The following is a 27,999-nucleotide window of genomic DNA, read 5'->3' on the forward strand; positions in this document are numbered from 1 at the left end:
GCGACTTAAGCTTTGCACTGTACCTCGGTGCACGTGACAAAATTGAGTTGTTTTGGAGGTCTGAAAGAGACACATTCTACACAATATTCTTTATTCTTTTCCCTCACAGCTGCTTCTGGGCAAACAGATCGAACTCAAGCGCTACGAAATGGACGGTAGAAAAATTCTGTTTTATTTTGATGAGGTAAGAGGGGAAATTAAAGCTTCAATTAAATAATAAGAATTAATATCTGACGGAATGTTTTGGTCATGAGAGAGAGAGAGTGGATACACTGAATTTGTTTTTCTTTCGGCAGAGAAGGCTGAGGGAGGACTTAATAAGAGGTTTACAAAATTAGGGACAGATGGGGTAGAGAGTAAAAAAACTTCTCCCATGGCAGAGAGGTCAAAGACAAGGGGGCATGGTTTTAAGGTGACAAGTAAGAGGTTTTGAGGGGGTGTGCGGAAGGCCTTTTCAGAAGTTCATGTGAAAGGAGCAGAATTAGGCCATTCGGCCCATCGAGTCTACTCACCCTCTACTCTGATTTACCCATTTGCAATTTAAAATGCACTGTTTAAGAAGATGGAGGCCGGTATTACAGAAGCACCTTAAGTAGCAAGGCATTGGATCAAGTGCTGATAAATATGATCAGTGCAGACAGGCACTTGATGATCAGCAGAGACATCATGGGTCGAAAGGCCTGTTTCATAATTTCATAGGTCAGAGGAGCAGAAGTAGACCATTCGGCCATCAAGTCCACTCCGCCATTCAATCATGGCTGGTCTATCTTTCCCTCTCAACCCCATTCTCCTGCCTTCTCCCCATAGCCCCTGACACCCATACTAATTGTCAATCTCCGCTTTAAAAATACCCAATCACTTGGCCCCCACAGCCGTCTGTGGCAATGAATTCCACAGATTTACCACCCTCTGACTGAGGAAATTCCTCCTCATCTCCATTCTAAAAGTACGTCCTTGTATTGTGAAGCCATGCCCTCCGATCCTAATCTTTCCCACTAGTGGAAAGATCCTCTCCACTCCCACTCTATCCAGGTCTTTTGTTATTCAGTAAGTTTCAATGAGGTCCCCCCCACCTCATCTTTCGAAACTCCAGCGAGTAACAGTGCCGTCAAACGCTCATTGTACGTTAACCCATTCATCTCTGGGATCATTCTCGTAAACCTCCTCTGGACCCTCTCCAACGTTTCTGCGCTGCATGACTCCATAACTCTAACCTTGCATCAGCCAGACCTCGTGACTTATAGCAAACAAACTATTGTACAGCAAGCAAATTCAATCAATTCACAAAATAAAACCTGCTTCACGAGCAAAGGAAACCTTGTTATTTAATGTTATTTAATGTTTAATCAGTACCACAGTTCACTACGTTGCATCCCTCTTGAGATCACACCTTCCCTGGCCAACAGTGGTCCTACCCGGGCACCACCCTGCCTGAGCCCATTTGTGGCCAGCCCTGAGTAGTCCTAGTCTTTTCTCACCTCCAGCTCTTCACCCCCACCCCCTACTTTCAGTCTGAAGAAGGGTCCACATCAGAAACCTCACCCATCCTTTTTCTCCAGAGATGTTGCCTGAGCTGCTGAGTTACTCCAGCACTGTGTGTGTGTGTCTCTGTCTCTGTCTCTATCTCCGTCTCTGTCTCCGATTATCCCAGACCCTGCTACCTCTCTTGGGTGGATCTTTAAGACCTCATGGTCACTCGGGCAGAGTGTTTTTCACCCTGTCGACCTGGATCAATGTTTTTAATCTCATCAATATTACATGTACAGAATATCTGGGCGTGACCTCATTGCTATTTTCAGGATCTTGCTGTGGACGATCGCTTCACAACAATGCCTTCACTTCAGGGGAGCCTCCGGGCGGCAGAACGACTGTCAATGGGGCCTCCGGAGAAATTTGTGTCCTCTCTTTTTCTTCTTTAAATATGAAGTGGAGTGAAATGTGGCTGGAATGTTCTGAATATTGTTCTCCCTCTTGCCGTTGTTCAGATCCCCAGCCAGTGCATGACATGCGTCAAGTTCAGTGCTTATCGGGAGTACATCATTGGGAAAACGGCTCCAGTCCCAGTTAAGGTGTACGACTACTACGAGCCTGGTAAGTTTGAGCAGAAGGAGAAAGGATGATCTAGTGATAGGCATAACTCAGGCCCAAAGCCCAGGGAAGAAATGTAAATCATAGAAACATAGAAAATAGGTGCAGGAGGAGGCCATTCGGCCCTTCGAGCCAGCACTGCCATTTATTGTGATCATGGCTGATCATCCACAATCAATAACCCGTGCCTGCCTTCTCCCCATATCCCTTGATTCCACTAGCCCCTAAAGTTCTATCTAACTCTCTTTTAAATCCATCCAATGATTTGGCCTCCACTGCCCTCTGTGGCAGAGAATTCCCCAAATTCACAACTCTCTGGGTGATAAAGTTCCTTCTCACCTCAGTTTTAAATGGCCTCCCCTTTATTCCAAGTCTGTGGCCCCTGGTTCTGGACTCGCCCAACATTGGGAACATTTTTCCTGCAAACAGAGGCGTTTCAAAAAGAATTATTGCTCATGAAAAGTGCAGGTGAGGAAAACCTGAGATCAAAATAAAACGTTGACATTCCAGGTGGAGACCCTTGTTCCTCAATCTGGAGAAGGGTCGCGGTGGCGCAGCGGTAGAGTTGCTGCCTGACAGCGAATGCAGCGCCGGAGACCCGGGTTCGATCCCGCCTACGGGTGCTGTCTGTACGGAGTTTGTACGATCCCCCCCATGATCTGCGTGGGTTTTCTCCGAGATCTTCGGTTTCCTCCCACGCTCCAAAGACATACAGGTTTGTAGGTTAATTGGCTTGGTAAATGTAAAAATTGTCCCTAGTGGGTGTAGGGTAGTGTTAATGTGCGGGGATCGCTGGGCGGCACGGACCCGGTGGGCCGAAGGGCCTGTTTCCGCGCTGTATCTCGAAAACTATAAAACTAAACTAACGGGTCCTGACTCTAAACATCACCTGTCATGTCCTCCAGAGATGCTGCCTGACCCACTGAGTTACCCCAGCACTTTGTGTTCTCGGCAAGATTTCAGCATCTGCAGGTCCATGTGTTTTCAATGCATGTTAATCCCAAGTCTTTATTATCTTTGGTTGATTAATCTGCCATTAATATTGTTAATTACCCTCGAGAGTAGGTGCCCTTAATTTGACTAGTCCCTTTTTATATGGTGTTTTATCAAATACCTTTTGAAAATATAAATGGATAAAACCACTGGCTTGGTTCATAATTTTCCTGCTAATTCCATTCTCAGAGAACTCTAACTAATTTGTAAAGCACAACCTTCCTTACATTAGAACATGCTGACCCACTGGTAGATGCACAGAGTCTCTTGCCCAGAGTAGAGGAATCGAGAACCAGAGGACTCGGGTTTTAAGGTGAGGGTGGAAAGAGTCAATGGGAACCTGAGGGGTGGCGGGTGTATGGAACGAGCTACCGGAGGAGGCATTTGAGGCAGGTACTATCGCAGTGTTTAAGAAACATTTAGGTAGGTACATGGATAGGACAGGTTTAGAGGGATATGGGCCAAAATGCAGGCAGGTGGGATGAGTATAGATGGGGCATGTTGGTCGGCATGGGCAAGTTGGGCCGAAGGGCCTGTTTCTCGGCTGTATGACTCTGACTTTCATTACAGCACGCTGACTCTACAATCCTTTGCTAATGAAATGAAAATCAAGCATGTGATTCTCAAAAAGAAGATAGACACAAAAAGGTGGAGTCACTCAGGCAGCATCCCATAGAGAGAAGGAATGGGTGACGTTTCGGGTCGAGATCCTTCAGATTGATTTTGCAATCTGCTTTGATGATCGTTTCCATAGCAAGGGATTGCAGCATCTCTGCTGGATTGTAGTCGGCGATGCAGTGATCAACACCTTGGCACGGTGTGTGATTCAGCGTGATACTCTTGTCCCTGCAGCCTTTGAAGCCACGCGGTTCTACAACGTCAGTGAGACCAGCCCCTTGGCCCGTGAGCTGTGCGACGGAACTACCTGCAATGAGGTGGAGAGCTCTGCCAATCAGTGGACCGGTACGTAGTGAAACCCACTCACGCTTTTGACCTCCGGCTTCAGAGGAACGATGTGGAAACAGGCCCTTCGGCCCACCGGATCCGTGCCGACCCGTGACCACCCCCATGCACTGAAGGGGCTGGTCTACGCCTGGTGACCTAACCCCTACCCACACTTACAATGTTCTTTTCACATTGTGAATCACGTCTGTTTACAGTGGGAGTGGATCATAAGACATAAGAGCAGAATCGGGCCATTCCACCCATCAAGTATACTCCGCCATTCAATCATGGCTGATCTATCTTTCCCTCTCAACCCCGTGCTCCTGCCTTCTCCACGTAACCCCTGACATCCTTACTAACCAAGAATCTATCAATTTCCATCTTTAAAATATCCATTGACTTGACCTGCACAGCTTCTGGGGCAATAAATTCCACAGATTCACCACCCTCTGACTAAAGACATTCCTCCTCAGCTCCTTTCTAAAGGTACGTCCTTTTATTCTGAGGCTATGGCCTCTGGTCCTAGACTCCCACTGGTGGAAACATTCTCTCCACATCCACTCTATTCAGGCCTTTGACCTAATTTCTAGGAGCAGTATTAGGCCATTCGGCCCATCAAGTCTACTCGGCCATTCGATCATGGCTGATCTCTCTTTCCCTCTGTTCACTATTGGGTTTGTTTGGAGAGCTGATGGCGGGCTGCAGCTCTGGACCTGTGCAAAGTACCTCAGGCAAAGAGTACGTTACAGGAATTTCAAACGCATTCCTGAAATGACGCTACTGCTTCCCACTTGTCAATGCCGGATCATCCAGGTGTCATGGCGGAGTGCCGTGAGGTGGCGGGGGCAAAGTGGGAAATAAAAGTGCACTGACAGGGCTGACATCTCCTAGTCGCCTAGGGATGCCAACCACCTCACTCCCAAATAGGGGACAAGGTGACGTCAATTCAGCCCAGCCAGCGGCCACGTGCTCCCGCTCCACCAATGGCGGCCGCCCGGGCCGGGCTTCTGGGCCTACATTGTCTGAAGCTAAACTGTCGGGGCCTAAAGTGTCGGGGCCTAAAGTGTCGGGGCCTACAGCGTCTGGGCGTACAGCGCCCCCTGGGCCTAATACGGGACAAGGGCAGTCCCTTGCACGACAAACCAATTTAGCCCAAAATACGGGATGTCCCAGCTAATACAAGACAGTTGGCAGCCCTATTGCAACCTAACCCCTACCCCCACTTACAATGCCCTTTTGCCGTTGTTAATCAAGTCTGTTTATAGTGGGATAGGACCATATGACATAGGAGCAGAATTAGGCCATTCGGCCCATCGAGTCGGCTCCGCCATTCGGTCATGGCTGATCTATCTTTCCCTCTCAACCCCGTTCCCCTGCCTTCTCCCCATAACCCTTGATGCCTGTACTAATCAAGAGGCTATCAATCTCTGCTTTAAACTACCCAATGGCTTAGCCTCCACTGCCATCTGTGGCAATGAATTCCACAGATTCGCCACCCTCTGGCTAACGAAATTCCTCCTCAGCTCCATTCTGAAGGTGCGTCCTTTTATTCTGAGGCTGTGCCCTCTGGTCCTAGACTCTCCCACGTAAGCTCTTCATTACAGCAGCAACCCCCCACACAGGCCAGAGGGTATAATTGCAGTCTGACCCTCGATGATTCAATGGTTCATTTAGGGTCACGTGTACCGAGCGACAGTGAAATACATGTTTTGCATGTAGATCAGTGCGATTATTGCCATACATAAAGGCAGTCCCTGATTAGGTGCCCCGTGCATGGAAACGGCCCATTGAGTGCGTTTGCAACAGTCGCCAGGTTTTGGCACTCTCTCACACAGTCCACGCTGGCCATAAAACCCCATGGTAGCCATCACCTCACACATCGTCAACACTGACAAGGGGACAAAGATCTACCTCAGTGCAGATGTAAAGATATATTGTGAAGGATATTTTAATTGAAGAAATGGCGTTTATGATGGATGCAGGGAAGGTGCTGAAGGCCGTCAGCGAGCTGAACGTGACTTGCTCTCAGTGGCGCAGCGGGTAGAGTTGCTTCTCCCAGCGCCTGAGACCCGGGTTCTATCCTGACTTCGGGCACTGTGTGTGCGGAGTTTGCACGTTCTCCCTGTGACTGGGTCTGGAAGTGCCCCAGCTTACTCCCACATCCCAAAGACATGCAGGCTTGTAGGTAAATTGTCCCTGGAGTGTAGGATTGAGCAAGTGTGCGGGGATCGCTGGTCGGCGCGGACTCGGTGGGACGAAAGGGCTGTATCTCTAAACTGAACTCTAAACGAAATAATTCCTTTCTCTAATAATTGTTTTGTGCTGCCAGTAAGTGAAGCAACGTGGTCGACGGATCGCTGTGGAACTGAGACCCAACGAGTAACTCCGATCCTTCCCAGGATCCCGACTAAGAGTTCAGATCCGTCAGATCTGTCCGGCACGGTGGCGCAGCGGTAGAGCTGTTGCCTCACAGCGCCAGAGACCCGGGTTCCATCCCGACCACGGGTACCGTCTGTACGGGGTTTGTACGTTCTTCCCGTGACCTGCGTGGGTTTTCTCCGGGACCTCCGGTTTACTCCCACACTCCAAAGACGTAAAGGTTTGTGGGTTAATCGGCTTGGTAGAATTGTAAATTGTCCCTAGTGTGTGCGGGATAGTGTCGGTGTGCAGGGATTGTTGGCCGGCATGGACTCAGTGGGCCGAAGGGCCTGTTTCCATGCTGCATCTCCAAACTAAACTAAAGGCCCAAGATCTGTAGTTGCAACTTTCTAACTGAGTCCAGTTACTGCTGAGCCCAAGGGAGGTTTGTGTGTGTATATATCTTCCCAACTCCACCCTCCCTGCTCTCCTCTCCTCTCCCTCTCCCTCTCCCTCTCCGTCCCCCTCCCTCCCTGGCCCAGCATCGTTGCTTGAAGATCATTGTAAACGAGGCAATCTCCTCCTGTTGAGACCTGTCCTCCGAGCCCGCTGACAATTTACAGCCAGTCTCCTGACGCAGAGGCAAGCTGCCAAGCCGGGCCTTTCCCCAGCATGCCACAACCCCGGGCCAGACCTCGCTGAGGTATTAATTTACAAGGCAGGCTTGCCAAAGCAGGATGTCCTCATTACAGGTAGTTTATGGCCCCAGTCTGCTCACCACTCCGGCATTCTGGCTTGTTTTAAACTTACCTCATAGCTGTCAACTGGGAGCTAATGAAACACAGTCCTGTGTAATGTTGGACAGATACTGCTGGACACTTGGCTTTTGCCAGCAGTGCCTTTGTCCCCTTTAATTAGAACGGGACATTGTTGAGTAATGAAAGCAGCCTTCATCTGCAGCAAGCTCATAAAACTCACAGGAACGTGGAATTTTCCTCCCCCCCCCCCCCCCCACACACCTCCCCCCCTCTCGCTTCCCATCCTCTGTCACTTCCATAAACTCCTAGAATGTGTCTATAAAGTCCTATAATGCCTCTATAACCCCGTATAATGTCAAAATGCTGGAGTAACTCAGCGGGACAGGAGAGAAGGAATGGGTGATATTTCGGGTCGAGACCCTTCTTCAGACTGAGAGTCAGGGGAGAGGGAATAGAGAATAGATGCAGGAGGAGGCTATTCGGCCCTTTGAGCCAGTACCGCCATTCAATGTGATCATGGCTGATCATTCTGAATCAGTACCCCTTTCCTTCTCCCCATACCCCCTGACTCCGCTATCCTTAAGAGCTCTATCTAGCTCTCTCTTGAATGTATTCAGAGAATTGGCCTCCACTGCCTTCTGAGGCAGAGAATTCCACAGAATCTAGAGATAAGGAAGGGTGAGGTGTGAAAACGACAGATCAAAGCAGACGATGCTCACGGAAATGTAGAATAGTTCACTGTTGGCTGAGGGAAAGGTACATTCACTTATAATGCCACTCAATACTCAAATCCCCTCGCTATGAATGCCAACATACCATTCGCTTTCTTCACTGCCTGCTGCACCTGCATGCCTACTTTCAATGACTGGTGTACCACGACACTCAGGTCTCGTTGCATCTCCCCTTTTCCTAATCGGCCACCACTGGTCAGTGCGGACTCGATGGGCTGAAGGGCCTGTTTCCAAGCTGTACCTCTAAACTAATCTGAACTAAAACTAAATGAAGGTTTCATTTTAGTTTAGGTTGTTGTCACGTGTACCGAGGTACAGTGAAGAGCTTTTTTGTTGCGTGCTGTCCAGTCGGCGGAAAGACCACACATGATTACAACCAAGCCGCCCACAGTGTACAGATATAGGATAAAAGGAATAATGTTTAGTGCAAGATAAAATCCAATTAAAGATAATCTGTGGGTCTCCAATGGGGTGGATGGGAGGTCAGGACTGCCCTCTTGTTGGTGATAGGATGGTTCAGTTGCCTAATGACAGCGGGGAAGAAACTGTCACGTGTACCGAGGTACAGTGAAATGCGTTTTTGTTATGTTCTATCCAGTCAGCGGAAAGACTATACATGATTACGATCAAGCCATCCGCAGTGCACAGTAAGAGGATCAAGGGGATAACATTTAGTGCAAGATAAAATCCCATTAAAACATAGAAACATAGAAAATAGGTGCAGGAGTAGGCCATTCGGCCCTTCGAGCCTGCACCGCCATTCAATATGATCATGGCTGATCATCCAGCTCAGTAGCCTGTACCTGCCTTCTCTCCATACCCCGATCCCTTTAGCCACAAGGGCCACATCTAACTCCCTCTTAAATATAGCCAATGAACTGGCCTCAACTACCTTCTGTGGCAGAGAATTCCACAGACTCACCACTCTCTGTGTGAAGAAATGTTTTCTCATCTCGGTCCTAAAAGACTTCCCCCTTATCCTTAAGCTGTGACCCCTGGTTCTGGACTCCCCCAACATCGGGAACAATCTTCCCGCATCTAGCCTCTCCAACCCCTTAAGAATTTTATATTCAGTTCAAAGATCTACAATGAGGGAGGTCAGGACCGCACCCTAGCTGGTGAGAGGACGGTTCAGTTGCCTGATAACAGCCGGGAAGAAGCTGTCCCTGAACCTGGAGGTGTGCGTTTTCCAACCTTTGCCTAATGAGAGCGAGGAGAAGAGGGGTGAGGTTGGTCCTCGGTTATGCTGATGGCCTTGCCGAGGCAGCGTGAAGTGTAGGTGAAGTCAATGGAAGGAAGGTTGGTTTGCGTGATGGTTCACAACTCTGCAGTTTCTTGTGGTTCTTGTGGATCGAGCTGTTCCTAAACCATGCTGTGATGCATCCCGATAAAATGTGCAGACGTTGGTGAGAGGTGTTGGGAACGTTGGTGGACGTTCTTGGCCATCGAACAATGCCTCAATATATATAATGAACAATCAAATTCTTACACACACAAACCCACATTACATTTAAAAAAGTTCAATATATATATCTATAATTTTTTTTACTATACTAATCTTTTTTTGTTTAGGAAAAAAACTGCAGATGCTGGTTAAAATCGAAGGCGGACACAAAATGCTGGAGTAACTCAACTGGTCAGGAAACATCTCGGGAGAGAAGGAATGGGTGACGTTTCCGGTCGAGACCCTTCTTCAGACCGATTCAGTCTGACAAAACCGTCACCCACTCCCGAGATGCTGCCTGGCCCGCTGAGTTACTCCAGCATTTTGTGTCAATCTTTCTTTTGTTGTTTATGATGGGTTTTACAGAGTACTCTGCTTGCTTATCTGTAGCACTGCTGCAAGTGGGAATTTCATTGTTCCGTAGGGACGTTTGACGATAAAACACTCTTGACCCTGGGCTGCTGAAGTGTGCAGTCACTGTGGGGCAATGTTGGACACCGCAGACTACAACTAGCTGCCCCAATGATGTAACTGGGACATTTTGATTGCTTTGGAAACACCCCTTGTCGCCAGGGTAACCACGCCACTCGTAATAAAATTACCCGCAACTATTCCCCGGCTTCCTTCCCCCTGCCGTCACCAGTTAGTTCTCGCTAAGACGTTTGCGGACTCTCTCTGAGTCCTTATCCACAAACACGCCGCCCCTCAGCAGTGGCTTCAGTCTCCACAGAGACCGAATGACACCCCTCTCTTAATCCCCAACAATGTTCATTATTATCAATGGTGGTTTCTTCACTGTCACGTGTACCAAAGGTACATTGAAATACTTGGTACCGTGAAAATATCAGTTACTAAAACTGTGAAGGAATTCCCCACCATCTCCTGTTCAGGAGATCTTGCACTCAACATGACTCCCTTGATCCTGTGTCTGCACACTGTGGATGGTTCCATTGTAATCATGAACCGTATGGACTTTAATAGGTTTTCCACTGACTGGAGAGCATGGAACAAAAAGGTTTTCCACTGTGCCTTGGCGCATGTGACACTTGACCAAACTAAACTAAGAAATATAGTAAGAAAGAACTGCGGATGCTAGTTTGCACCGAAGATGGACACAAAAATACTCAGTGGGTCAGGCAGCATCTGTGGAGAAAATGGACGGGTGACGTTTTGGGTCGGGACCCTTGTTCAGACTGAAATTGTAGAGCGGGGGTGGGGAGGGAGGGGAAGTGAAGAGCAGGGGGCAAGAAAAGACCAGGACCATTTGTGGCTGTCCCTGATTGTGCCTGGTCTTTTCTCTGGTGACGCCACCCCCTAACCTATCATTCTGAAGAAGGGTCCCGGCCCAAAACATCGCCCATCCTTTTTTCTCCACAGATGCTGCCTGACCCACCGGGTTGCTCCCAACACTTTGTTTCTATCACTGTTCTAAACTAATATTGTTAAGGATCGGCCCACAATCTACTGCAGTTACTGTGCCAAGCAGAGATTTGGTTTGAAAAGGGATCTGTGCCCAGCCACTGGGAATGATGTTGGAGATGGAAGGGTTAAATTAACAGAACAGTTTGCACAAATAGAGCTCGCATTCTATTAAAATTATCTAGCATCTTTATAGCACTTTTTATTTCTTCAGATGTCCCAAAGCCATTTCCCAGCCAGTGATCCAATTACCTCAAGTGTAGTTACTGTTGTAATGTAGAAAACCGAGCAGCCAATTTGCAAACAACTTCTGACAATTGGCAATCTGAGTTTGGAGGTGTTGAGTGAAAGAGTAATATTAGTCAAGACGCTAGACTGAATTATAGGATCTTTCATATCCCCCAGACGGTTTATCGTTGCGTGTACCGAGGTACAGTGAAATGCTTTTTTCGTTGCATTTTCTCCAGTCAGCGGAAAGGCTGTACACAATTACAAGCTGCCCACAGTGTACAGCTAGAGGACAAAGGGAATAATGTTTACTGCAACATAAATTCCAGTAAAGTCCGATTAAAGATATTCCGAGGGTCTCCAATGAGGTAGATGGAAGGTCGGGACCGCTCTGGAGTTGGTGATAGGGTGGTTCCGTTGCCTGATAACAGCTGGGATGAAACTGTCCCTGAATCAGGAGGAGTGTGTTTTCAAACTTCTGTACCTTTTGCCTGATGGGAGAGGGGAGAAGAGTGAGACTGGTCCTTGATTATGCTGCTGGCCTTGCCGAGGCAGCGTGAAGTGGAGATGGAGTCAATAGAAGGGAGGTTGGTTTGCGTGATGGACTCTGCAATTTCTTGCGGTCTTGGATGGAGCTGCTCCCAAACCATGCTGTGAATCATCCCGATAAAACGTGTAGAAGTCGGCAAGGGATGTTGGTAGGGTTGCCAACTGTCCCGTATTAGCCGGGACATCCCGTATTTTGGGCTAAATTGGTTTGTCCCGTACGGGACTGCCCTTGACCCGCATTAGGCCTGGGGATGGGGGGGGGGGCGCTGTAGGCCCGGACAGTGTAGGTCCGGACAGTGAAGGCCTGGGCGCCACCTAACGGAGGTTGCGTAGCAACCCGCCTCCCGGCCCGGGCGGCCACCATTGGTGGAGTGAGAGCACGTGGCCGCTGGCTGGGTGAGGTCTCATGGGGCGCGGGGCGGTGACGTCACCTTGTCCCGTATTTGGGAGTGAGATAGTTGGCAACCCTTGGATGTTAGGGACATGCCGAACTTCCTTATCCTTCTCAGAGTGTAGAGGTGTTGGTGTGCTTCCTTGGCCATTGCTTCGAACAATGCCTCATTGTTGAAACACTCATCCTTGTTTTCAGATCCATCACGGTCTTACTCTCCCCTAATCCTGTAACTGACAGCATTCTGCTCCTCCAATCTATTGATCATCCCTAATTGTCTATTGATGGCTCTGCCCACAGCTCTGGACTATAAGATTAGGAACTCCCTCCCTAAGCATTCCTCCCCCACCTTTCTCTCTTGCTTTAAGGGCTCCTATAAAAGTCACCTTCTATGTCTCTCTCTCTTTGCTTCAGGGTAGCTTTTGTTGGCTCTGATGAAGCATTTTGGGATATATTACGTTTAGGAAACTATATAAATACGGAGTTGTTGTTGCACTGTGTCCCCCTGGTGATCGGAGGTAAGAGTTCCGTTTGGAGACACAGCACGGAATCAGGCCCTTCGGCCCATCAAGTCCGCGCTGACCATTGATCCATGCTAACCATCGATCACCCATTCACATTGTTTCCATGTTATCCCACATTCTCATCCTCTCCCTGCACATGAGGGGCAATTTACAGAGGGCCAATTAACCGACCAACCTGCACGTCTTTGGGATGTGGGAGGAAACCGGAGCACCCGGAGGAAACGCACGCAGTCACGGGGAGAACGTGCAAACTCCACACACACACACGCACACACAGACGGCACCCGAGGCCGGGGATGGAACCCGGGTACCCTGGCGCTCCTGTGCCGCCTGAGAGCTGGTCCTCCAGGATGGAGATGGAGATGGGCTGGGCCACGTTCACGAGGTCTTGCTTTCCTCTCTGCAGGGTTCGTGCAGTCTTCCACCTGCAAGAATGTGTACGACTGCCTGGAGGAGGAGCGCTACGAGCTGTGCGCCTGCTACCGTGACTGCGGCTTCGACGGGATGCCGGTGTGCGGCTCGGACGGGGTCCTGTACCGGAACCAGTGCCAGATGGAGGTGGCGGCCTGCCGCAACAACACGCGCATCGACCAGGTGCCCACGTCACAGTGTCTTGCAGGTGAGATCCCCGCCCCGCCAGCACCCGGACAGGGACTGCACGCAGGGTGCCGGGGGAGGTAGTTGAGGCTGGGAAACATCGAGACAGGTACAAGGATAGGACCGGTTTAGAGGGACGTGGGCCAAATGCGGGCAGGTGGGACGGGTGTAGATGGGGCATGTTGGCTGGCGTGGGCAAGTTGGGCTGAAGGGCCTGTTTCCAGGCTGTACCACTCTGTGACTGTAGCCGGGTGAGTTCTGCTCTCTGATTCTGCCTTCTCTCTGGAGCAGGAGCAGCCGCTGACGAGAGAGAGCCCGTGACGTCATCGGTGGAGCCAGGACCGACCGAACACAACCTGTCAGGTAGGCTGGAGACACAAGGAGCTGAGTGAGGATGCTGGACACTCGAGCAAAGCACAAAGTGCTGGAGTAACTCAGCGAGGCAGGCAACTCAAGCCTGTGGAGTTTAGTTTGGTTTAGAGAGACAGCGTGGACACAGGCCCTTTGGCCCACCAAGTCTATGCCAACCCACAATCCCCGTACACTAGGAACAATTTACTATTCTTACTGAAGCCAATTACCCTATAAACCTGAAGGTGGACACAAAATGCTGGAGTAACTCAGCGGGTCAGGCAGCGTCTCGGGAGAGAAGTAATGGGGGACGTCTCGGGTCGAGACCCTTCTTCACCCTCGACCCGAAACGTCACCCATTCCTTCTCTCCAGAGATGCTGCCTGACCCGCTGAGTTACTCCAGCATTTTGTGTCCACCTTCCATTTTAACCAGCATCGGCAGTTTTTTTTTTCCTACCCTATAAACCTGCACATCTTTGGAATGTGGGAGGAAACCGGAGCACCAGGAGAAAACTCACGCAGTCACAGGGAGAACCCGTGGTCAGGATTGAAGCCGGGTCTCTGGCGCTGTGAGGCAGCAACTCTACCGCTGCGCCACCGTGCCGACCCAGATGGAAATGGGCAACAGATGCTAGAATCTTGGACACCAGGAACAATGCAGTCGTCTGAAGAAGGGTCCCAACCCAAAAACGTCGCCTGTCCATTCCCTCCACAGATGCTGCCTGACCCGCTGAGTTCCTCCGGCACTTTATGTTTTGCTAGATCGGGTCGGCTGATCCCTGGGCTCTTGGTGGGACAGGCTCCGACATACTCGCTCAGACTTGGGGACAAGTCTCCTTGCAGGCGAAATCAAACAGCAACCACGTCAGCAGCTCCCAAACCATGGAATTAATGCATGAGGCAGCCTGGGGTGGGAATATACTCCTCACAAGGGAGACGGGAGATTTAAACGGAGCTATTCCGGATCCGAAGGTTTTCCGTGGAGCTCTGAGGGGAAACAGTTCACACTGGCAGGAGGTCGAGCGACTGTGGGAATCAATGGGAGCAGCACAGGGTGGGGGGAGAGGAGAAAACGTCGCCTAGTTGTTGCGAGCTCGAGCCTGGGGGCAGGTTTAGTGGAACTTTACCAGTCACGGTGGCGCAGCGGTAGAGTTGCTGCCTTACAGCGAATGAGACCCGGGTTCCATCCCGACTACGGGCGCTGTCTGTACGGAGTTTGTACGTTCTCCCCGTGACCTGCGTGGGTTTTCTCCACGATCTTCAGGTTTCCTCCCACCCTCCAAAGACGTGCGGGTTTGTAGGTTGATTGACTTGGTAAATGTAAACATTGTCCCGCGTGGGTGCAGGATGGTGTTAATGTGCAGGGATCGCTGGTCGGCACGGACCCGGTGGGCCAAAGGGCCTGTTTCCGCGCTGTATCTCTAAACTAAACTAAACTAAACTACCAGAACAAGAAATGGATAGATAGGAGGTGTATGTGCAGGGCTGTGGTGGAGAGAGACTGGGAAACAGGGCTAATGTTAAAGGGCTGGCACTAGCTGGCCACCACATGTGGCCTCTGTCTGTAGTGGGAGCAGCGGGCGATGCAGCTCTCGGCACCCGCCAGCAGGCGGCACCACGGAGCAACGAAGATAGACACAAAGTGCTGGAGTTACTCAGCGGGTCAGGCAGCGCCTCTGGAGAGGAGGAATGGGCGATGTTTCAGGTCAGGACCCTTCTTCAGACTGAGAGTCGGGGGAGAGGGAAGCTAGAGGGATGAAAAGGTACAAAGAGCAAATCAAAGACGATCAAGGAAAGGCGGAGCCCACAATGGTCCATTGTTGGCTGTGGAGAAGGTGATAACGAGAGGATGTAAACAGTGAAACTAGGAGTGACGGAGAGAGAGGGGTTGCAAGGGTTACTTGAGGTTAGAGAAATCAATATCCATACCGCTGGGGTGTAAGCTGCCCAAGCAAAATATGAGGTGCTGTTCCTCCAATTTGTGTTGGGGCTCACCCTGACAGTGGAGGCAGTTACTGTGCACGTGTGCTCTGAGATCTGAGGGGGGAGGGAGGAGTCTAGATCCAGATGTGCGCGGGAGGGGAAGGGGGACCCCAGGGTCCAGATGTGTGCGGGATAGCAGAGGGGGGGGGACAGGCGGTTCCAGATCCAGCTGTGCTCGCGCCCCGGATCCAGCTGCATGTGGGGAGGTCCAGATTCAGCTGTGTGTGCACCCTGGGGTACGGTTGCGTGCAGGGTTCTAGATCCAGCTGTGCGTGTGCCCCAGATCCAGCTGTGCATGCGCCCGCTGGATCCAGCTGTGCACGCGCCCCCTGGATCCAGCTGTGCACGCGCCCCCCTGGATCCAGCTGTGCACGCGCCCCCTGGATTCCAGCTGCTCACATGGCCCGGATCCATCTGTGCATGTGCCCCAGATACAGCTGTGTGCACACCAGATTCCAGATCCAGCTGTGCTTGCGCGGCCCGGATCCAGCTGTGCACACGAGCTGCCACCCTCGCGCGGTACCTAAAGGTCATGACTCCGTGCCTGGGTGTAGCAGCCTGCAGCAGCCTTTACTCTTATCTCCCTCCCTCCCTCCCTCCCTCCCTCCCTCCCTGCTTAATCCACCCCCACCCAGGCATGTCAGACACAGACATTCTTTCAACATATTCCTGCCAATTTACAGATGCTGGGGAGCTTAGCTTTGGGCAGGTGTAAAGGAAGTCATTGCTAATTTACAGCTACTTTCCTCTTCATATATGTTTTAGTTTGTGGCTGATTACATCTCAGCTAAAAATCAGACTTAGTCCAAGAGTCAAAACTCTGGTGTTTAATAAGAGCTTTGCAGATTGGCACATGCAGGCAAAGGCATTCTACAAGTTCCTTTGATAACGCCGTAAACGGGTTTGCCCAGCTCTGGAATCAACTGTTTATTTAGTTTAGTTTAGTTCAGACCTACAGCCCAGAAACAAACCCTTCGGCCCACCGAGTCCGCGCCGACCAGCAATCCCCGCGCACTGATCCCATCCCACACACACACACACACACACACACACACACCAGTAGGGTTGCCAACTGTCCTGCATTGGCCGGGACATCCCTTATTTTGGGCTAAGTTGCTTTGTCCCATACAGGACCGCCCTTGTCCCGTGGTAGCAGGGTTGCCAACTTCCTCACTCCCAAATAAGGGACAAAGGGTGATGTCACCGCCCCCGCGTGACCTCACCCAGCCAGCGGCCATGCGCTCCCGCTCCACCAATGGCAGCCGCCATTGGTGGAGCGGGAGCACGTGGCCGCTGGCTGTGGTGCGCGCAGGGGCGGCGACGACACCCTTTGGGGGTGAGGAAGTTGGCAACCCTACTGTGTGCAGTTTTGGTCTCCAAATTTGAGGAAGGATATTCTTGCTATTGAGGGCGTGCAGCGTAGGTTTACTAGGTTAATTCCCGGAATGGCGGGACTATCATATGTTGAAAGACTGGAGCGACTAGGCTTGTATACACTGGAATTTAGAAGGATGAGAGGAGATCTTATCGAAACGTATACGATTATTAATATTAAGAGGTTGGACACGTTAGAGGCAGGAAACATGTTCCCAATGTTGGGGGAGTCCAGAACAAGGGGCCACAGTTTAAGAATAAGGGGTAGGCCATTTAGAATGGGGATGAGGAAAAACTTTTTCAGTTAGGGAGTTGTGAATCTGTGGAATTCTCTGCCTCAGAAGGCAGTGGAGGCCAATTCTCTGAATGCATTCAAGAGAGAGCTAGATAGAGCTCTTAAGGATAGCGGAATCAGGGGGTATGGGGAGAAGGCAGGAACGGGGTACTGATTGAGAATGATCAGCCATGATCACATTGAATGGCGGTGCGTACAGGCTCGAAGGGCCGAATGGCCTCCTCCTGCACCTATTGTCTACACCAGGGACAATTTACAGAAGCCCATTGGGGGGGGGGGGGGGGGGATTAAATAGGAACCTGAGGGGTAACTTTTTCATGCAAAGAGTGGTGGGTGAATGGAACGAGCTGCCGGATGAGGTAGTTGAGGCAGCTATTATCACAATGTTTAAGAAACATTTAGACAGGTACATGGATAGGACAGGTTTAGAGGGATATGGACCAGACACAGGCAGGTGGGACTGGTGTAGATGGGTCACGTTGGCCAGTGTGGACAAGTTGGGCCGAAGGGCCTGTTTCTAGCTTGATGACTCTATGACTAAGTGAAGGGCTTTGTGCAGGAGTAGAAGGGAATCTAGAGTGGTGGGGGGGGGTTCATCCTCAATGGAGTGACAATAGGTGCAGGAGGAGGCCATTCAGCCCTTCGAGCCAGCACCACCATTCAATGTGATCATGGCTGATCATTCTCAATCAGTACCCCGTTCCTGCCTTCTCCGCATATCCCCCTTAAGAGCTCTATCTAGCTCTCTCTTGAATGCATTCAGAGAATTGGCCTCCGCTGCCTTCTGAGGCAGAGAATTCCACAGATTCACAACCCTCTGACTGAAAAACGTTTTTCCTCATCTCCATTCTAAATGGCCTACCCCTTATTCTTAAACTGTGGCCCCTGGTTCTGGACTCCCCCAACATTGGGAACATGTTTCCTGCCTCTAACGTGTCCAACCCCTTAATAATCTTATACGTTTCGATAAGACCTCCTCTCATCCTTCACAGTGGAACTGTGCTCAGACCCCCCCACCTCCCAGAGCCCCTGACTGGGGGAAGTGTTGTGGGGTGGGGGTGGGATGCCCGACTGGGCAGAATATCCTGGGGATGAGAGAGTTAAATTGCAAGACCAAGTTGCCTGAGGCTCCCCCATTTAGTTGTTTGGACGGGTGATCTAATCGCGACTTTGATGCGATGCACAAATTAAACTTCCCTTGTGACCTGAAAGTCAGAGCCCGGTATTTTTTTTTTTTTTTTAAAAGAGTGAAATCAGGAAGCACATCTTCGGAGGGGTGGAAATCTGGAACTTTCTATGGCAGAAGGCGGTTTCCCGCCTGGGATAAGCTGGAGGTTTGTTCGGTGAGAGGACGGAAAGATCTAGAACAAAGGTGGAGAATCGGGGCTGGGTTCCCTATCAGCCACAATCTGATAGAATCAAGCAGCAGATATGACGGGCTGAATGGCCTCCTCCATCTGTGGGTCGTGTGGCCAATGTTCCAGTCACCCTAGCCTAGGGACGTCTTAGAGACACAACGCGGAAACAGGCCCTTTGGCCCACTGAGTCCGTGCCGACCAGCGATCAGCGTACACTAGGATCTCTGGATAGAAGGAATGGTTCACGTTTCGGGTCGAGTCGACCCGAAACGTCACCCATTCCTTCGCTCCAGAGATGCTGCCTGTCCCGCTGAGTTACTCCAGCATTTTGTGTCTATCTTCAGTGTAAACCAGCATCTGCAGTTCCTCACTACACAACAGCGTACACTAGTGCTATCCAACACACCAGGGGCAATTTACAAAAGCCCATTAAGTTACAAACCTGTACGTCTTTGGAGTGTGGGAAGAAACCGGAGCGCCCGGAGAAAACCCACGCAGTCATTGTGAGGACGTACAAACTCCGTACAGACAGCACCCGTAGTCAGGATGGAACCCGGGTCTCTGGCGCTGTGAGGCAGCAGCTCTACCCGCCGCGCCACCGTGATGCCCTGAGGAGCGGCGATGCCCAATGCACCATTAGCCAGCCTGGCATCGGCTACGTCTTTGATATGGGGCCATCGGAATACTGGCTCCTTGTTTTAAAACATCCCTGCCGTTTCATTCTGCAGCTGAATGCTTGAGATTTATGTTGATGGCGTTGAAAATATTGCACTAATGTGCGAGACAGAAAGGTTCAGAAAATAAAGTGCATTTCAAACCAGCCAGAGTTTGTACAGGGGAGTCTTGGATGTGGACGGATGTGTTATTTTCTCAGAACTCAACGAGGCTGGCACTGGTCCAGTGGGCGGATTTACAGCAATTCCCATTTTGTCCCCACACCAACTTCCCATTGAAACTTGGGAAGGAATCTCCTGCCAAACTGGAGCGCCACCACCACCTGGTGGTCAGAGCCACACACTGCAGCTACACAACAACCCAAACTGTTGATGCAAAATATAGAGCAGGAAGCAACTGCACATGCTGGTTTAAATCGGAGATAGACACGAAAAGCTGGACAGGCAGCATCTCTTGAGAGAAGGAATGGGTGACGATTCAGGGCGAAACCCTTCTTCAGACAAAGAAGGGTCTCGACCCGAAACGTCACCCGTTCCTTCTCTCCAGAGATGCTGCCTGACCCGCTGAGTTACTCCAATTTTTTGTGTCTATCTTCGATGCAAAATAGAGATCATGTTTGTAAGTGATAGGAGCAGAATTAGGCCATTTGGCCCATCAAGTCTATTCTGCCATTCAATCGTGGCTGATCTATCTTTCCCTCTCAACCGCTTTCTCCCCATAACCCCTGACACCCGTACTAATCAATAATCTATCTATCTCTGCCTTTCAAATATCCACTGACTTGGCCTACATAGCCATCTGTGGCAATGGTTCCACAGATTCACCGCCCTCTCACTAAAGAAATTCCTCCTCATTTCCTACCCAAAGGAACGTTCTTTTATGCTGAGGCTGTGACCTCTAGTCCTAGACTCTCCCACTAGTAGAAACATCCTCTCCACATCCACTCTATCCACGCCTGTCACTATTCGGTAAGTTTCATTGCGGTTCCCCCCCTCATCCTTCTAAACCCCCGCGAGCACAGGCCCAGTGGCGTCAAACGCTCATCGTATGTGAACCCACTCATTTAATCTCTGTTTCTCTTAAGAAACAGTTAGACAGGTACATGGACAAGACAGGTTTGGAGGGATATGGACCAAAAGCGGGCAGGTGGGACTAGTGTAGCTGGGACTTGTTGGCCGGTGTGGGCAAGTTGGGCCGAAGGGCCTGTTTCCACGCTGTCTCACTCTGACTCTGTAGAGGGAGTGCAGTGAAAATACCCCAACCAGGTTCAGGGGATGGTGAGCCCCTCACATGAAAGATCTCGTTGCCCCGACCTAGTGTTCGTGCACAGGGTGAGGTGATCGCCAGTCGGCGTGGACTCGGTGGGCCGAAGGGCCTGTTTCCACGCTGGTATCTCTAAAGTGAAGTAAAGATTGAAATATTCAGAATCCTTCGAAGCTTTGCCGACGTGGAGGCTGGAACTAGAGGACGCAATCACTAAATAGTTGCTGGTCCTCAAGATTGAATGAGGAGAGATGTATTCTCTCAAAGGGTGGGGGTGACCCTTTGGAATATCTACTGTGGAGTTTCAGTCACGGATTGAATTCTAAAGGGAGTGTTTAGACATGAGGATTTCAAGGGATCCAGCTGTGAAGATTGCGTTTGGTGAGGATGATCAGCCTTGCCCTTGTGTAATAGTGGAGGACGGCTGTGAGACTGACTGGTGTGCGCCTGTATCTGTTTCCATGTTGCTGTCCATTGGGGCGGCGCGGTGACACAGCGGTAGAGTTGCTGCCTCACAGCGCCAGAGACCCGGGTTCCATCCTGACTAAGGGTGTTGCCAGTATGGAGTTTGTACGTTCTCCCTGTGAGCACGTGGGTTTGCTCCGTCCGGGTGCTCCGGTTTCCCCCCCGCACTCCAATGACGTATAGGTTTGTACGTTAATTAGCTTCGGTCCCAACGCTGTGGTAAAAGCCAGCTTCTTCCAACTTCGAACCATAGCTAAAATCAAACCTTTCCTCCAATTCGACGACACAGAAAAAATCATTCACGCTTTCATTTCCTCCCGCCTAGACTACTGCAACTCCCTATACACTGGGATCAGCCAATCATCCCTGTCCCGCCTGCAACTGGTCCAAAACGCCGCAGCGATACTCCTGACGGGTACCCGTAAAAGGGACCACATCACCCCGATTCTGGCCTCTCTCCACTGGCTCCCTGTACGGTACAGAATCAACTTCAAGCTCCTCCTATTCACGTATAAAGCCCTAAATGGACACTCCCCCCCCACATCAAAAATCTTCTAACCCCCCTCTCTAACTCCAGGTCCCTCAGGTCGGCCGACTTGGGGCTACTCACTATCCCGCGGTCTAGGCTTAAGCTCAGGGGTGATCGCGCTTTTGCGGTTGCAGCTCCTAGACTGTGGAACAGCATCCCTCTCCCCATCAGAACTGCCCCCTCCATCGACTCCTTTAAGTCCAGGCTCAAAACCTATTTCTACTCCCTAGCGTTTGAGGCTCATTGAGGAGGCGCTGTGAACTGTTTGCGTGCTACTGTATCATATCATATCATATCATATATATACAGCCGGAAACAGGCCTTTTCGGCCCACCAAGTCCGTGCCGCCCAGTGATCCCCGTACATTAACACTATCCTACACCCACTAGGGACAATTTTTACATTTACCCAGCCAATTAACCTACATACCTGTACGTCTTTGGAGTGTGGGAGGAAACCGAAGATCTCGGAGAAAACCCACGCAGGTCACGGGGAGAACGTACAAACTCCTTACAGTGCAGCACCCGTAGTCAGGATCGAACCTGAGTCTCCGGCGCTGCATTCGCTGTAAAGCAGCAACTCTACCGCTGCGCTACCGTGCCGCCTATGTTTCATTTTTTTTCCATTGGAACCTAATCAGATGTACAGCACTTTGGTCAACGTGGGTTGTTTTTAAATGTGCTATACAAATAAAATTGACTTGACTTGACTTGACTTAGTGCGTCGGATAGTGTGGGTGTACGGGGTGATTGCTGGTCGGCACGGACTCAGTGGGCCGAAAGGCCTTTTTCCGCGCTGTATCTCTATAGTCTAAACTGCATATTTTTAGTTTAGTTTAGAGATACAGTGCGGAAACAGGCCCACCAGGCCCGCGACGACCAGCGATCCCCGCACACTAACACTATCCTATACTCACTCGGGACAATTTTTACATTTACCAAGCCAATTAACCTACACATGCTGGTTTATACCAAAGATAGACGGTTTGTGTCCATCAGAGTTCATACTGTTGGGCTGTAAGCTACCCAAGTGGAAAGGTAGGTGCTGTTCCTCCAGTTTGGGTGAAGTCTCACACTGGCAATGAAGGTGGCCCAGGACAGACAGAAAGGGTGGTGTGGGAATGGGATATAAAAGTGCCCATGGTTATGAGGAAGGACATCTGTCAAAACAATAATTAAAGAAGTAGTCTGTAATTATTACAGTAACTTTCAATTGAACTGCACTCTCTGGAGACGAGCAGTTGGTGCGTTTCTCCAACAACATTTTTTTGGAACCAAAAACAAATCAAAATGGCAAACACTAATAAAAAACAAAAAGAAAGTGCGGTTGAACTAAACTACAAATTAAAGCCCTCAATATATTGTACAAACATTATTTGTGTGCAGGAAGGTGCCGCAGTGGTACAGCGGTAGAGTTGCTGCCTTACAGCGCCAGAGACACGGGTTCCACCCTGACCACGGGTGCTGTCTGTACGGAGTTTGCACGTTCTCCCCGTGACCATGTGGGTTTTCTCCGGGTGCTCTGGTTTCCTCCCACATTCCAAAGACGGACAGGTTTGTAGTTAGGCACAAAAAGCCAGGACAGATACGTAGGACAAATGAATGAAAGATATGTCGGTAAATTGGCTTCTGAAATTGGCTTCTGCAAATCGTCCCGAGTGTGCAGGATAGAACTAGTTTCCCTGTGATCGCTGGTTGGCACGGACTCGGTGGGCCGAAGGGCCTGTCTCCACACTGAACCTCTTAAATCTCTAAATCACTGAATCTCTTAAAAAAAAGAAAGAAGTTAGTCAGGGCGGCACGGTGGCGCAGCGGTAGAGTTGCTGCTTTACAGCGAATGCAGCGCCGGAGACTCAGGTTCGATCCTGACTACGGGCGCCGTCTGTACGGAGTTTGTACGTTCTCCCCGTGACCTGCGTGGGTTTTCTCCGAGATCTTCGGTTTCCTCCCACACTCCAAAGACGTACAGGTATGTAGGTTAATTGGCTGGGCAAATGTTTTTTTTAAAATTGTCCCTAGTGTGTGTAGGATAGTGTTAATGTGCGGGGATCGCTGGGCGGCGCGGACCCGGTGGGCCGAAGGGCCTGTTTCCGCGCTGTATCTCTAAATCTAAATCTAAAAATTATTAATGATCTATTATGTTAACCTCTTCCAAACCTCCAACATAATCTTCCAATATCTTCCCATCACTCCCCTTCTCTCTCGCTCCTGGTTCTCCTGTTCCATCTTCTCCCCCCTTTGTCTCTGTGATATTTGTATTCTGTCTCGAACACCCTCTCCCCATCTACTTTCCTCACACTTTACCTTTTCTGTCCCTCTCCCTCTTCCTCTGCCTCTCGTCACCTTTTTCTCCCTCCTTTCCGTCTCTCCTTCATGCTTCTGCTTTCCCCTCCACCTCCTCCCCTGGCTCCCCCCTCCCCCCCCCCCCATTGTTTTTTTTCCTCTAATCCCACCCTGTCCATCCTTGTCAGACGATGTCACGGCGGCCCAAGCAGAGATCTCATACTACTCCTACGGAACGAGCTACGAATACGACCCAGAGATGATGTTTGAGACCGAGGAAGACGACGCATTCGAGATAAACGAAGATCAGATGGAGAGAACGAGCCAGGGAGCGGAGGGAGAGCAGTCGAGGGCACCCGTGAAGAGTGAATGGTAACCACCACCAAACAGACGCGTGCGGATTTAGATTTAGAGATACAGCGCGGAAACAGGCCCTTCGGCCCACCGGGTCCGCGCCGCCCAGCGATCCCCGCACACTAACACTATCCCACACACACTAGGGACAATTTTTACATTTACCCAGTCAATTAACCTACATACCCGCACGTCTTTGGAGTGTGGGAGGAAACCGAAGATCTCGGAGAAAACCCACGCAGGTCACGGGGAGAACGTGCAAACTCCGTACAGATGGCGCCCGTAGTCAGGACCGAACCTGAGTCTCCGGCGCTGCATTCGCTGTAAGGCAGCAACTCTACTGCTGCGCCACCGTGCCGCAGAGGACAGTGGTCATCAGTGATAGAAGCAGAATTAGGCCATTCAGCCCATCGAGTCTACTCCACCATTCTATCTCTCCCTCCTCATCCCATGCTCCTTCCTTCCCCCCATAACCCCTGACATCCTTACTGATCAAGAATCCATCTATCTCTGCCGTAAAAATATCCACTGACTTGGCCTCCACAGCCTTCAGTCTCAAAGAATTCCACAGATTCACCACTCGGTTGAAGTCCCCGAGCCATTTCCAGCTGTTGTTGGCTTTGTGTGCGCGCGTAAATACGGGCGGCACGGTGGCGCAGCGGTAGAGTTGCTGCCTTCCGGGTCGGATCCTGATTATACGGGCGCTGCCTGTACGGAGTTTGTACGTTTTCCCCGTGACCTGCGTGGGTTTTACCCGGGTGCTCCGGTTTCCTCCCACACTCCAAAGACGTGCGGGTTTGTAAGTGAATTGGCTTGGTAAAAAAATGGTAAATTGTCCCTAGTGTGTGAAGGATAGTGTTAGTGTGCGGGGTGATCGCTGGTGGGCATGGACTCGGTGGGCCGAAGGGCCTGTTTCCACATTGGTTGTATCTCTGAACTAAACTAAACTAAACTGATAAACTACATTCTGTTTCTTCCCCACCAGAATATGGACTCCCAGCCATGGGAAGAGTATGAGAGGGAACACGAGCGCCTGTCCTGAACCTGTGTGTTTCTACCTTCCAAGGACCGAGCACAGTTGCTGTCGTCAGCACCATATATCCACACCCCACTATTACATAGACTAGATATATCTACCCTTTAGTATCGTCTTATAACCACCAAGGCACGTTAGTGGAATCTGGTATTTATATTTTGTAATTATGTGTTCCGTTCTTCACTTCTGTGATATTTATATTTGTGTTTTTAGTTAAGTCTTCGTCTGGGGCTCTCCTTTATGGAGCTCGGTCAAATTCCCGACTTTCCTTATTTAAGTTGTTTTTTTTATTATTTACGATTTCTTTCTCTCTCTCTCTCTCTCTCTCTCTCTCTCTCTCTCTCTCTCTCTCTCTCTCTCTCTCTCTCTCTCCTCGAGCAGAGGAGGTTTGCGGCCTTCGACCGGGCAGTTGAACGAGCGGAGAGTGGTAGGGAGAAGGGTGAGCAAGAGTTCTCCCTTCCCTTCCTCTCCACCTCCCGTCCTCCCCCACAACCCCTTTATCCCCTTGGAAAAGGGACTGAAGAAGGGTCTCGACCCCGAAACGCCACCCCTTCCTCCCCTCCACAGATGCTGTCTGACCCGCTGAGCTACTCCAGCTTGTGTGGCTGTCTACCCTTTTATCCCAGGGATCCATGTCCAGGTGTGAAGAGGTTGGACTGTTGACCACCCACCCCTAATTTCCAGCCGCCTCAGTCCCGAACCCACGCCTCATCCGTCCCCAGAGCCCACCCCCACCCCCTTCATCTCACCCCCTCACAGGTTACAGGAGCAGCATCAGGCCGTTCGGCCCGTCCACTCCGCCATTCAATCACGGCTGACCCGTCTGTCCCCGTTCTCCTGCCTTCTCCCCATCACCCCCAACACCCATGCTAATCAGGGATGGTGGCTCCGTCCCATCTCACTGTTCGGTGCTACCTCAGAATGGGGGCAGTGGAAGGACGCACTGTGGCGCACGCTGGCTGCATGCGGGGGCCGAGGGCCGTGGTGGAGGGGGCGTGCCACCGCGGAGGGGGCGTGCCGCGGCAGAGGGGGCGTGCCGCAGCGCAGGTGGCGATACGCACTTCCCACGAATAAAGACGACAATCTTCCAAAATCGATCTCGTTCATTCTGACTCTTAATTCGCGCTTCACACCGTGTTCACAGGTTCTAGGAGCCAGAATTAGGCCATTCGGCCCATCAAGTCTACTCCGCCATTCAATCATGGCTGATCCGTCTCCAGGGCCGTCTTTACAGCATTATGGGCCCCGGGCAAAGCAGTGTACTGGGGCCCCTACGACAACTACTCACAGGAATGGACTTAGGGTGCTACATTGTTGCGAAAACCACTTACTGATCGCTGTGAGAAGCACTTAGGGATGGAAAAGCAAAGCACTTAGGGAGCTAATTGTTGCGAAACAGATCGCTGTGAGAAGCACTTAGGGATGGAAAATGTTGCGAAAAAAACACTTAGGGACCGAAAATGTTGCGAAAAAAGCACTTATTGAACCTACATTTTTAAAGTAGTATTTATTTATTGCAAGTCACTTAACATACACAGATCAGCATGGGGCCCCTATGCTTGTGGGGCCCCAGGCAAGTGCCCATCAGGCCCATGCGTTAAGACGGTCCTGTCCGTCTCTCCCTCTCAACCCCGTTCTCCCGCCTTCTCCCCGTAACCCCTGGCACCCGCACTAATCAACCACTAAGCACCACATCGTAGCTCATCCACAATCTGTCCCTCTTTCTCAAGAGTGCCAACTGTTTATGGTGACAGAGTGGAGCAGCTGCCTTACAGCATCAGACACCCGGGTTGGATCCTGACTACAGGTGCTGCCTGTACGGAGTTTATTCCTGCGTGGGTTTTTTCTGAATGCTCCGGTTTCCACCCACACTCCAAAGACGTGCCGGTTTGTAGGTTTCATTACTGGCCTCTGCAAATAGTAAAAATGTCCCTCTTGTAGGACAGTGCAAGTGTGCGGGGCGATCGCTGGTCGTTACGGACTTAGTGGGCCTCCATTGTGTAGGGGAGTGGTTGAGAAAGTGGGGTGACATGGAACATTGCAGGTACTATCGCAACATTTCAAAACACATTTGTACATGGACAGGATAGGATGAGAGGGATGTGGACCAAACAGAGGCAGGGGCTGAGAGTGTGAACGGGTGATCGAAGGTCGGTGTGGACTCGGTGGGCTGAATGGCCTGTTTCAATGCTGTATCTAAAAAACTGGGAAGAAAAACGTTGTCCCTGGAGGCGATGAAGTGTTGACCTTTCTGTCATGGGCCTCCTCCAGTGCCATAGTGAGGCCCACCGGAAATTGGATGAACAGCACCTCATATTTTGCTTGGGCAGCTTGCAGCCCAGCGGTATGAACATTGACTTCTCCAACTTTAGATAGTTCCTCTGTCCCTCGCTTCCCTTCCCCTTTTCCAGATCTCCCTCTATCTTCCTGTCTCCACCTATATCCTTCCTTTGTCCCGCCCCCCTGACATCAGTCTGAAGAAGGGTCTCGACCCGAAACGACACCCATTCCTTCTCTCCTGAGATGCTGCCTGACCCGCTGAGTTACTCCAGCATTTTGTGAAATAAATACCTTCGATTTGTCCCAGCATCTGCAGTTAATTTCTTTCACTAAGTGTTGCCAAAGCGCGGATTGAAGAAAGAGGAGCAGTTGGTTTCTGCGCTGCGTCTCTGAACTCAACTACATTGATTGTTCTTTCACAGCCCAGAGTCCTGTGTAATGGTGGTGTAATGGTGTGAACGCAGTAATGCTTCTTTACCAAGAGTGGGTGGGGCATTGGGGCTGGACAGAGATCAGGCAGAATGGGCTGATTTACTCACCCAACCTGCAGGTGTTTGTGTGCGGGGATTGCTGGACAATAGGTGCAGGAGGAGGCCATTCGGCCCTTTGAGCCAGCACCGCCATTCAATGTGATCATGGCTGATCATTCTCAATCAGTACCCCGTTCCTGCCCTCTCCCCATACCCTCTGACTCCACTATCCTTAAGAGCTCTATCTAGCTCTCTCTT

General features: G+C 50.7%; 1 pseudogene across 1 annotated transcript in view; it reads left to right on the forward strand.

The window, feature by feature from the left end:
- LOC144607211 (C3 and PZP-like alpha-2-macroglobulin domain-containing protein 8) overlaps nucleotides 1–25,994 on the forward strand; it is a 42,411-nt pseudogene extending 16,417 nt beyond the window's left edge. Inside the window, exons 5-11 of the transcript XR_013549078.1 lie at nucleotides 110–184; nucleotides 1,986–2,091; nucleotides 3,934–4,044; nucleotides 12,835–13,047; nucleotides 13,317–13,388; nucleotides 23,790–23,973; nucleotides 24,941–25,994. The product of XR_013549078.1 is annotated as a C3 and PZP-like alpha-2-macroglobulin domain-containing protein 8 (transcript). The remainder of the gene's footprint in view (nucleotides 1–109; nucleotides 185–1,985; nucleotides 2,092–3,933; nucleotides 4,045–12,834; nucleotides 13,048–13,316; nucleotides 13,389–23,789; nucleotides 23,974–24,940) is intronic.
- Nucleotides 25,995–27,999: the final 2,005 nt, after the last annotated feature.

The sequence above is a fragment of the Rhinoraja longicauda genome, chromosome 28 (assembly GCF_053455715.1).
Source record: "Rhinoraja longicauda isolate Sanriku21f chromosome 28, sRhiLon1.1, whole genome shotgun sequence".
In the NCBI taxonomy this organism is placed as follows: Eukaryota; Metazoa; Chordata; class Chondrichthyes; order Rajiformes; family Arhynchobatidae; genus Rhinoraja; species Rhinoraja longicauda.